The sequence below is a fragment of the Sturnira hondurensis genome, unplaced genomic scaffold (assembly GCF_014824575.4).
Source record: "Sturnira hondurensis isolate 20B ecotype Veracruz unplaced genomic scaffold, ASM1482457v3 Scaffold0018805, whole genome shotgun sequence".
In the NCBI taxonomy this organism is placed as follows: Eukaryota; Metazoa; Chordata; class Mammalia; order Chiroptera; family Phyllostomidae; genus Sturnira; species Sturnira hondurensis.
This window is the reverse complement of record NW_028091436.1, coordinates 2,551,894-2,563,375: the sequence shown is the minus strand read 5'-3', so window position 1 is coordinate 2,563,375 and position 11,482 is coordinate 2,551,894.

Genomic DNA, 11,482 nt, shown 5'->3' with positions numbered 1-11,482 from the left:
CCTCCCTCCTCGCCCTCCGCCTTCTCCCCGCCCCCTACCTACGCTAAACAAAGGGAGGGATTCTGGGTGAGAAAAGCTGGGAAATGGGAGCTTTCCGTAAGGTCCCCTGTGTGACTCCAGCCTCTGGAGTGGACAGAGGTGCAGCCTCCCCGCGTCCACTCTCCCTTCTCGTCGCCGGGTGTCCGGGAGGCGACTGCTGCGCCGGCCGCGCAGCACCCCCTCCGGCCTCTTTCTTGCTTCCCGCGCCCCAAGCCTCCGTCCGAGACCCGCTCTCCCAGCCTCCCCGGCCCCGCGCGCGCTCAGGGGCTGTCGTCCTTCCGCACCCGCGCTGCAGGCGCGCTCCCGAGTCACCGCATCCTTCCCGGCTCTCAGAACTGCCTGTTCGTGATTTCCATTTCACAAATGGGTGTACCGAGGCTCCGAGAGGACGCCTCGCTCCCGGCATCCGCTCCATTCTGTCTCGCCTCTGGGACCCCTTTCTGGACCGCCTCGCACAGCCTGGTCCGCTGGTGGTGTAAATGGCGAGGCCCGGCGGGGAAGCAGGTGCACAGTACATCCTAACGGAGCCCTGAACGGCGCGCTCGCCGCTTTGCCTGACCCAGATTCTCTTCTTGGCTGCCTCCCGCTCCGGGTTCAGGTCAGCTGGCCCACTGGCACCTACCGGTATCCGCCCCTCGCCTCGGCAGACCCTCACTCAGAATAGGTGCTTTTCGGGCACCCCAACCTGAGCAAACCACATGGACCGTGGGAAAGGGCCCCGAGAGAGCAGAGAGTCAGGCAGGCCACCCCAGGCCTGCAGACCCACCAGCCGCCCAGAGGAGGGTCTCTTCACTGAACCTTCCCGGGGTGGTGTCAGGGGCGCGGTAGCTTCCATTTCTGCCCCAGAGAGCAAAGTCGCGGTGTTCGCCTGAGTCCAGCTGCAGACGCGGATTCTTCCCCAGGCTTCTCCTGGGGGCCTCAGCGCTCCAGGGCAGCCATGTCCCCCGCGGCGAAAACCTCTGTGCCCACCCCTCGGGCTCTCTGCACTTTCCCTGGCCCAAGTTCTTTTGTGGTCAAGGCTTTCTCTCGGTTCTCACTCAGCTCCCTACTTTGGGCTCCTCTAGCTGTCAGAAACACCTGCCAAGAGCCAGGCAGGCCTGGGCTGGCGCAGGGGGTGGTGATTGGCTCACCCTTCACCTCCAGAGGGCACCCTCCCCCCATCCCACCCCCAACCCACAGGTAGTAGATACCTTTGCATACTACCTGTAGGTGATTTTTCCCCCTCAGTTCTAGGAGAAATAAACCAAAACCCTCATCCATTCTCCCACCCCCACCGTCCCCTGCCTGTTGCCAGGACCAGGCCTCCTGGACCACCCAGAGCTGGCCCCGTCAGGAAGGGGCGAAGAGGCTCCACTCAGGCTCCACTCAGCCTCCGGGGAGGCCTGGGGACCAGAGGGAGTTTTACGATTCTCCTCTTTTTCCTTCCAGTAGGCGGGGGGTTATTTTAGTCCCTGTGTTGTTCTTCAGCATTTCTCTGGGCAGTGTTCAAGGCGGGGCGGGGTCGGTGGGGGAGGCGGAGGACCAGGGCTGGTCCAGGGCAGGCAGATGGAAAGAAAAAGATCTCCGATGGCAAGGAAGCCCCTGGCCTTTCCCCCAGGGCCCCCCGTGCTAGGCCAAGCCCCCCATCCATGCAGTGACTTCCTTGGAGTCCTCCCCTCTCCAGGCTGTGATCCAGGGCTTCCTCTTTGCCATCCCTCCTCCCCATCCCCTCTCCTGCGTCAGAGCCTCATGCGGGGGAGAGGCTGGGTCAGCGGGAGGAGAGGCCCAGGCGGCTACTCCCCTCGGTGCCTGTGTGTGGGAGTCGGGGAGGGAGAGGGCTGGTCCAGGCCTCCCCGGACGGCAGAGTGTCTCCAAGTCCTTAGGCAAGTGCGCAGCCGCTCCCACATCCTTCTCAGCATCATCGCTGCTGCTTCCCTCATCCACCATTTACTCTGTTCAACACACGGTGCTGGGCCCCTTCACCCACAGTGAGCTGAGCCTCGGGGACAAAGAGGGCCACAGTCTCCTGAAAGAGCTGCCCATCGGAGGGGGGGACCTAAGGCCCAAGAGACCCCAAGTGACAGTCCCTGCAGTGAGGGTCAGACGTCTGTCCCAGCCCCACCCAGGAGCATTTCCCCTGGCTGCACTTTGAAGGGCCTGACAGCCGAGGACAGGGCTCCCTGCTGGGGTGAGGAGAGGAGCGCGGGGTGGCTACGGGGGCTGGGAGGAAGGGCCAGGTCCTGGGGACTCAGACACACACCCCTCCTCTAGCAGAGACGCTCTGCTTTGACGTGCTCCCCAGATGGCTTCTCGGTGTGGGATTTTATTTGAACACAAGATTCTATTAGTTCTGCAGCTTTAGAAACTCAGAAACTCCCTCAGGAGACCGAGACCCAGAGAGGCAACAAACTTGCTCCAACCCATGGGTGACTTGGGGGCAGAGCCTGGTGCCGAGGGGGGGGACAGAGACGTGTGGGGGCGCTGAGCCCAGCCCTTTAGCGCCAGCACCTTAAACGCAGAACTTGGTGCCGTGGCCTCCGCTCCCCCCACCTCAGGCTGCCGCACCCAGAGCAGCTCAGGGGTTGGGGAGAGCTTCCACTTAACTCTCGCCACACACCCGGGAGGCAGCAGGGCAGATGTTCTTAGCCCCCCGTCACAGGTGAGGGGACCGAGAGCCGAGACTCCCCAGATGTGAGGTGTTTTTCTTGGGGTGGCGGGAACCGTGGGACCCACTGGCCTGAGTTCCTGGAGGGGGGGGCAGCCCCAGGCGTGTGCCCACTCAGTGGCATTTACTAGGGTGCCACTGTAGAAGTGGCACTGTTCAAGGGTCCCTTTCAGGAACGCACAGTGTGGGATGGAGGGCAAGGCTGCGTGGAGCCTGCTCAGAATTGCTCGTGCGCCTGGTGCTGTGGCCCAGGTGCCGCGGACACGGGAGACTGTGTGCTTGACTGGCACAGGCTGCGGCAGGAAGCCGTGTGTGGGGAAGGGCTGGTGGCTGGAGCAGGGGTTTGTGGGAAGAACCTCCGGCCGAGCCAGAGAGTGGAGTCTGGGCAGGACTGGGCGCTGGCCGAGGGGCGACAGCCAGGAGCTGCTGGGGCTGCCGGGAGGTTAGAGACTGGACTGGGCCCCAGGCCGATGGAAGTCAGGAGGCCCGGACTCCACTCTCTGGCACTGGGTGAGCCCAGGTGACTCGCAGCACCTCAGCCTCGGTTCCCCGAACCGCGTCACCTGCTTGCACGTGCTATTCAGGCTGCCGTCACTGGACAGGTCTCAGGGTCGGCTCTGCTGGTGAGGGGAGGGGGCAGGTACGGAACACAGGTCTGAAGGAGCTGAGAGACACTCTGGCAAGACGCTCGGGTCCTGTGCGGAGCGGGCCAAGCAGGAGCAGCAGAAGGAGCCATCAGAGGCGGCAGCAGGCTTGACCAGAGAAGACGACAGGGCCAACCCAGAAGGAAACGATGGGGGAGCGAAGGTGGGAAGACAGAGGTCTCAGGGATGTCCGGGCCCCTCGGCCTCGAAGAGGCGAAGCCCCAGGGAAGGGAGATGCAAAGGGCCTCTGAGAAAGGCTGATGGGGAATGAGGGGGTCGCTCCTGCACAGGGTGAGGGGTGTGCCCCTGGGGGCGGGTCCAGCAGGTCCAGCAGGCTTTCGGAACAGCTCGGGGGACAGTGCAGCCCAGTTACCTCAGTGCAGAGCCCGGGGGCCTCTGGGCAAGACGAGGTGGCTCGGGGAGAGGGTGCAGATGGAAGATGGATGGGACGGGGCTGCACCCCCGACCCCTGCAGGGACGGGGTACTGAGGGGCTCTGGGCTAGGGAGCTGCGTGAGCCATCTGAGGGGGCCGTGAGGACTCCGAGACGAGAAGGGGGTCGATGCTGGGGCGGGAAGAGAAACAGAGGCCGTGCCGCAGAAAAGGCACTGAAGAGCTTGGCGGGGCAGAGAGCAGAAGGCAGGCCGGTAGCTGCAGGAGAGAGCACGGTTTCGGGCAGCAGATCCGAGCGTGTTCACTCCCGAGGGAGGGGCTGCCTCAGAGGGAGCAGAAGCTGAGAACAGACCCTGCCGGTCAGGGCCCTGGAGGTTAACGACGGCCAGCTGGACACAGAGCTCCAGAGGCTGGCAGACCAGGCGTAGGAGCCCTGCACCAAAGCCCCACCCACCCCACCCCGCCCCCACCCCACCGAGGCCAGCAGTCGGCTGTCTCCCGCCCACAGCCCAGCCCTCACCCTGCCCAGCCTACAGGCACCAGCCCTGGGTTTCTGGGCTTCCCTCGCCCTGACAGCGGCCAAGCAGGGTCTCTGGGCGAGCTGCCTGCCCCCCCTGCCCCGTTGCCCACAGATCTGGCTCCGCCACAGCACAGACTCAGGGCTCAGGCCCCTGCCACTACCCACCTCATTCTGGCCCATCTGTTTGCCCCTCCCTCCCAGGCCCTCACACACCTGCTCCCAGGGAACAGGGGCAGAAGGGGAAATTGAGGCAGGGAGGTCGTGTGACATCTGAATGCCTCCTTGACTCCTTCCCACCTGCCAAGCTGCTGCGCCCTTGCTCCTCAAGGAGAGAAGCATGCTCACGGCCTTGGCGTGTTCTGAGAGGGGGACGGGCCCCTGGAGACTGTGGGGGTTGGGGGTGGGGCAGGCACCGAGTTGTTCAGTTACATTCGGGAACCCAATTCTTGACGTATAATTTACATACCATACGGCTCACCACTCGAAGTGTGACACTCTGGTTTTCAGCACGGACAGAACTGCACACCTATCCCCTCACTTAATTTCAGAGCCTTTTCGTCACCTCTCCAAAGTCTCCCATGGTTCATAGTCCTCTCCCCTCCTCCCCCTCCCCCCAGCCCCACTGCCTCCCACGTGCCCCCTGGAGACCACTCCCCCACCCCGTCTCTGCATCTGCCTCTTCTGGACGCTTTGCACACACAGAGCCACACGGAGCGTGGCCCGGGGTGACTAGCTCCTGCCGCTCGGCACAGCATGTTCCGCGTCACTCCCGTGTGTGACTGAGTGACCCCCCCCCCCCCCCGCCCAGCGTGTGGACGGCATTTCGTTTGCCCACCTCAGTCGACGCCTCTGGGCTGTGTCCACGTTTGCAGGTGGTGCTGAGGCTAACATCCGTGCCCAGTGTGAGTGTGCGTGTCCCCTCTCATCTGCACGGAGACGTGGGACCCCGTGCCTGGCTGTCACACATCGTCACACCGCCTGGCTGGGGAGCGGCTGCGATCCCTCCTTACCAGAGTACAATGCCCAGGCTCAGGGGTGCCCTGGGACCACCAAACGCTGGGATGAAGTGTGAGCTCGGGCCTCCCACACCCCATCCAGGGCCCTTGCTGACATGCCACAGGAACCCCCAAGGAGACCGTCTGAGGTCTGCCCCAGGGAACGAGCCGGATGGGGGAGAGGGGGAACTGGACGCTTTGTGTCCGGGGCTCAGGGCTGAGACCAAAGCCCACGGAGCCCTGAACGGAGCGAGGTGGAGAGCTAACCAGGGCCGTCTCCCCTCCGCTGGAGCCTGCAAACCTGCCGCAGAGCCCCCCTCTCAGGTGTTCACAGTGACCGTCCCCCTGAAGCCAGGAGTCGCCCCACTGCGGGGAGGAATCCCGGCCAGTCAGCACTCCTGGGAGAAGAACAGATTGGAGGCCTTTGAAAAACACAGGTTTGGCCCCAGGCTCTGGCTTCAGTGCCTTTTCTAACCCCAACCTCCACTCAGCCCTCATTCCCTGGTCTCAGGCACAACTTCAAGTGCTAGTCGAGGGCTGTTCTGCTCCCACCGGTCTTGACCCCTGACGCCTGACAGATGGGGTGAGCCAGAGGTCTTCGCGCTGAGTGCGTTGTCTTGCAGTCAAGGTGGAGAGGTGGCTATGGCCTGGGCCCCCTCTGTCCCCACCCTCCACCCACCCTACAGCCCCAAATTCCAGGCCAAGGAACACGCAGGAGCTGGCAGAGGTACCTGCTGGTCAGGTGCGGTGGGCCACACAAGCAGGCCTTCCAGCAACAGGGGTCTCTTAGTCCAAACACTGTCCCTGGTCCATGAGGCAACAGACTTCATCCAGGGCTTCCAGGAACTCAAGACACGCCTGCCGAGTATTTGCAAGCACCAAGCTGACCCTCTCTTGACCATCCAGAACTCTTTCATGCTCGCAGCATGGCCAGCAAAGTGTAACTATCGCTCCATTTTGCAGAGTAGGAAACTGAGGCACGGGCATGGGTGTGGGTCTGTGGGGCAGTGGATCAGGGACGGGTGCCAGAGCCAGAGCAGCTGCCCTGCACAGAGCTGGTGCCTGGGGCTCAGGTTCCCCCTGCTGGCCAGACAGGAGCTACGGCCTGGGTCGAGGAGGTGGCCCAGCCCAGGGCTTCTCACTGGTTCCTGAGCCAGGGGCGGAGCCCTGTCATCTGCTCGAGGCTTCCCTGAGCTGCCCCAGGTGCAGCCCCACCTTCCCCAGGTTTGCGAGCTCTCCTGCAGAGAGTGGACACCATGGGCCACACCAAAGATGCCCAGTGACCTGCCCAGCGGAGAACCGAGGGGCCGCACTGACACCCAGTCCAAGGGGCTCTGTTCTCTCTTTTCTGGGCCAAGTCCCCTAAACCAGCCCCATGGGTTGGTCATTCCCATCTGGAGAAAATGTGGACCTCGCCCCGCCCACCTCCCATTTCTCCTGGAATTAGGGGCTGCTGGGCGTCTCGTTAATGCATCTCCCTTAAGAAGTTATGAGTTTTGTCTCTAGTGCCAAACAAATTTGCTGTCAAATCTCACTTCTGTCCCTTCTCCAGTGTCTGACTGAGAAGGCTCAGTGTTCTCGCCGGCACATTGGAAGCCACGACGCCTGTGTAAGGTCGTGGGGAGGAGGCAGCCATGTATCGCTGAATCAGCAGCCCATGTCCGTGGATGTCGCCTCTCTTCCCCTGTCCCTCACTGTGAGGAAGAATGGGGAGAGGGGCACAGGGCACGTGTGGCATGTCCTGTCATGTGCCTAAGACACGCTCCGCCCATTGCCTGCTGGTGTCCCTATCCTGTCTGCAATGGGAGCGGGCAGCTGCTTCTGGCCCCTGCCTGGGCCCTCACCCAGCCAGAAGCCGGGCCCAGCTGTTGGAATGGCCCAAATGCCTTGGGTTTCGGGTTGGGCCCAGGACAGCCGGGGCGGGGGAGGGCACAGTGACCAGGAGCCTCTCGTCTGTCTCATCATGCCCACTGTCCCCTCTCCCCACAGCTCCCAAGTCTTTCAGGTCAGCTGGCCCCAGAGGTTTGGGGTGCAGAAGGAGTCCCCCCTCTTTTCTTCCCTGCTCTCCTGCCCTTTGGTGCCTTCTCCCTGTGGATGAACCCACCCCACCCCCACCCACGTGCGGCCAGCTGTCAGAGCCCCTGAGCCGGGCACTCCGCCTGCCTGACACTCATGAATCGCCAGCATTCACACTCTGGCCTGGGAGCCTCCACCTGTTCCCCTCGGTCGGAGCAGCAGGGCCGTGTGGCCCCATCTGTCATCCCCCCCCCCCCGCCCCACCCAGGACTCAGTGCAGAGACTCAACTTCAAAACCCCCAACTTCCACCTGCCAGGATGGGGGAGGGGTGGGTGGGGGTCGGGGGTGGGGACGGGTCCCAAGCAAACCCACGCTCCAGACCGCAAAAAGCAAAAAGCCCACTCTTCCCAACAGGGCATTTGCAACTTCAACAGTGCTCTCTCACTAAGGTCGCTTGCTCACAGCCAGCACCTGAGCGAGGGGCTGCTCAGAGAGAGACAGAGAGACACGCCTGCAGCCACGCAGGTAAAACTAATTCTTATACAAGCAACCAACAAATGGATGGACGAGCATGGGCGGCCATGACAGAGCACCGCGGGCGGGGGCATCAGTAACAGCGATTCCTTTCCTCCCAGTTCTGGAGGCTCGGGTCCAAGGTCAGGCCCAGCGTGGCCAGGTTCTGGTGAGGACACTGCTCCTGGGGTGCAGACACCACCTTCCTGCTCGGCACCCAGGCCTCTCCTTGGTGCGAGAAGGTGGGGAGAGCCTTGTTCCCGGGTGTCTCTCAGTATTATAAGGGCACAAACCCCATCACGAGGGACCCACCACTGTGACCTCGCCTGGCCCTCGCCACCACCCCAGGCCCCTTCTGCCAACGCCAGCCCGCTGGCAGTGAGGCCTCCACATGTGAACCTGGGGGTGACAGGACGTTCAGTCCCCAGCGCACAGCCACCCAGAGGAGCTCCCTGTCGGCTGGCAGGCTGAGAGGGGCCAGGTCCAAGGGACTCAGGCAGGACATGTGTTTGGGGGAGTGGGAATGAGAGGGCAGACGGGCCCCGGGGTCTCACCCCACGCCCCCAACACGGCTGCAGACTCGGTCAGCTCCGGAGATGCAGAAAACCACTTCCGAGCCCTGTTTCTGCGGTGCCGCCCCATCCCCTCGGGCTCCCGGTGCCAGGCCCGCCTGCCTCAGCTGCCCGGCCGAGGCCCGAAGAGGGAGCAGCTTCCACTCAGGGATCTCCCTTCGAGGGCCTTCTTGCTGCAGCGACAGAGAGTCAGGGGAGGAGGCACAAAAGGGAAGAGCTTGCAGTCCCAAAGCAGAGAAGATACAATTCCTGCCAGAGCAGAGGGAGACGGGGATCCAGGAAGCTTCTGCTTCGCTCTCAGCACTGGGGTTTCGTGGGACAGATGGCGGAGGTTATTTATAACCCAAAACAGACCGGGCGAGGGCCCTCACATGCCGGGGCTGGGCTGGCGATGGGTGGGCAGGGTGAGGACAGGGACTTCCTCGAGGACCCCTGGATGCTGGGGTTGGGGGCACGGGTCTCACTGATGGGCTGTGGCACCCCGCCCAGCCACGGCCCCTCTGGGAGTGAGCCCAGTGGGAGCCGGGCACCCAGCTGAGCGGGTCTGGGGAAGCACTTTTGCCCATTTGTAAAATGAAAAACTGAGGCTTGGAGGGTAAGTTACAGACCTTGAGCCTCACAGGTGTAGCCTCACAGGTGTAGCCTCACAGGTTGTAGACTCACNATTTATAACCCAAAACAGACCGGGCGAGGGCCCTCACATGCCGGGGCTGGGCTGGCGATGGGTGGGCAGGGTGAGGACAGGGACTTCCTCGAGGACCCCTGGATGCTGGGGTTGGGGGCACGGGTCTCACTGATGGGCTGTGGGACCCCGCCCAGCCACGGCCCCTCTGGGAGTGAGCCCAGTGGGAGCTGGGCACCCAGCTGAGCGGGTCTGGGGAAGCACTTTTGCCCATTTGTAAAATGAAAAACTGAGGCTTGGAGGGTATGTTACAGACCTTGAGCCTCACAGGTGTAGCCTCACAGGTGTAGCCTCACAGGTTGTAGACTCAGATGTAGACGGGGAAGCCTGGCACCTGGTTCATGTGGGAGGGAGGAGGGGCCCAGGGTCTGCACACCCCCCAACCTGCCGTCACAGCAGCCCTGAGCCACAGACATCGGGCCTGAGCCTGATGGGGGTGGGGACACGGGTGTGAGCATGTGTCAGTGAGTGTGAGTGTGGGGAGTGTGGTGTGCACTACACCCAGGTGACCCGCCAGGTGAGGGCAGGGTGACGATACACAGAGGGGTCTAAACGTTCCTCAAAGCAGTGTGTCCCGGCTCCGAGGACAGGCAGGCAGGTTACTGGCATCCAGCACAGCTTCCTGGACTCTGCCATCTGTCCCCACAGGCCAGTGGCTCCCTGCTCTTGCTCCTGGTCTGAGGCGCTGCCCAGCCCTGGTCAAACACCTCTGTGACTTCACTGCAGCCACAGTGTCAGGAGGGACGGCTTCGGGTGGATGTCTGAGGTCTGAGGTCAGAGATCAGGCTCTTGGCTACAACCTCCAGGCCAGGAGCCAAGCCGGGGCTAGGAGGGGGCGGAGTGCAGGGAAGAGGCTGCACCATCTGCTCCTTGCCGCAGGAATGTGGCACTGCCAGCGCCGCAGATTATGCCAGCACCGCAGATTATGCCAGCACCCACCCGCAGGCTCTAGGCTCGGCTCCGGGCTCGGCTCCAGGCCTGCCCGCCAGTGCTCGGAGGAGACATTCCTGAATTCAGGACTCCAGGAATAAACAGAGCGCCCAGCAGCTGGGTGCAGCTCACCAGCTCCTGGGGCGGCGCCAGCTCTTCGGAAGGCTGGGCGTGCAGCCTCCTACCTGTCCAGGTGGCAGTTCCAAGCTCCTCTGCACCCCCCTTGGTCCCCTACGGGAAAGGACCAGGAATTCCCCCAAGTCTCGGAGGACAGGAGCTGTGTCGGTCCCGTTACCCCGGAGGGGCGGGGGTGAGGGCTCAGGGCTGCTGCCACCCTGCACTGCAGAAGACACTTGCTTGGGTGAAGGGCTCCACCTCTCAGTTCAGCTCATCAGCGAGTGTCCAGGAAACATCACCAGAGCACTCGCTGAGCGCCTGCTGTATACCAGCCCTGGAGAGGGGCTGGCCCCCTCTGGAATCTAAGGCCGGAGCATCAGGAGTAACCTTTGTGGAGAACATTCCCTGACTCCGGGTGGGCCTGGCTGGTGCTAACCCTGTGTCCACCTCCTACAAGGGACATGAGCAAATTTCTGAACCAGGACCCCCAAGATGCAAATGGGAGCAGAGCCACTGCAGGGACTGTACCACTTGTGTGTGTGACACGCTTGTCACAGTGCCTGGTAACACTGCCCCCCTGGGCAGTCCCGCCTGGGCCCAGGATGCTTCCTCTGACCATCTGACCCCTACCAGTGACACTCCAGGCAGAAGGCGCCTGGCTCTGGGCCCAGGAATCCAAGGGGACATTGCTCCTTGCCCAGACTGGGAAGTGTGAGGACCTCACTAGCCAACAGTCACTTTCAGAGATGTGGTCACAGCCAGGAAAGATGAGGAACAGCCAGGTGACCGCAGCTCTGGGCAGCTAGACACAGCGCGGCTGTGAGGAGAGGGAAGCGGGGAGGAGCAGCCTGGGGCCTGAGCCCGAGCCTCCACCTCCCCACCTGCAAGTGCAGAAAGACAAGCCACAGGCTGAGGGGAGGCAGGGCAGTGACCACACTGCGGGTGGGGGTGGGGACAAGGTAGGTAAGGACCAGAGCATGGGAGCCCGTGGACATGGTGACATGGTCCGCCAACTGTGGGACCATGTCACTGCCGTTGTGAGGGTGTGGGGTGCATCAGCACGAGACACCTGCTGGGAAGAGCCCCTGGGCCCGGGGAGCAGGTTCCCAGCACCACCCTGCCATCAGGGCCACCCCAAGGTCCACCAGCCACGGGGAAGGCGGTTCGAGCAGCGTGGCTCGGGCAGGACACACCAGGCTGCGGGAGCCAGAGGGCGGAAGGCAGGGCTCCCACAGCCTGCTCTACGGGCAGGCGGCAGGCGGACCCGCCCCAGCTCCCAGGAGCCTGTGTTCCCTTGTCTGGCTGTGACTCTCTGGAGACGGTCTGAGGAGGCCCGGGACAGACAGACAGACAAAGGAGAATGTCGGGTGGGGCCAGGAGCGAAGCCAAGAGTGACCGAGTGCATGGTGGCCTCAGG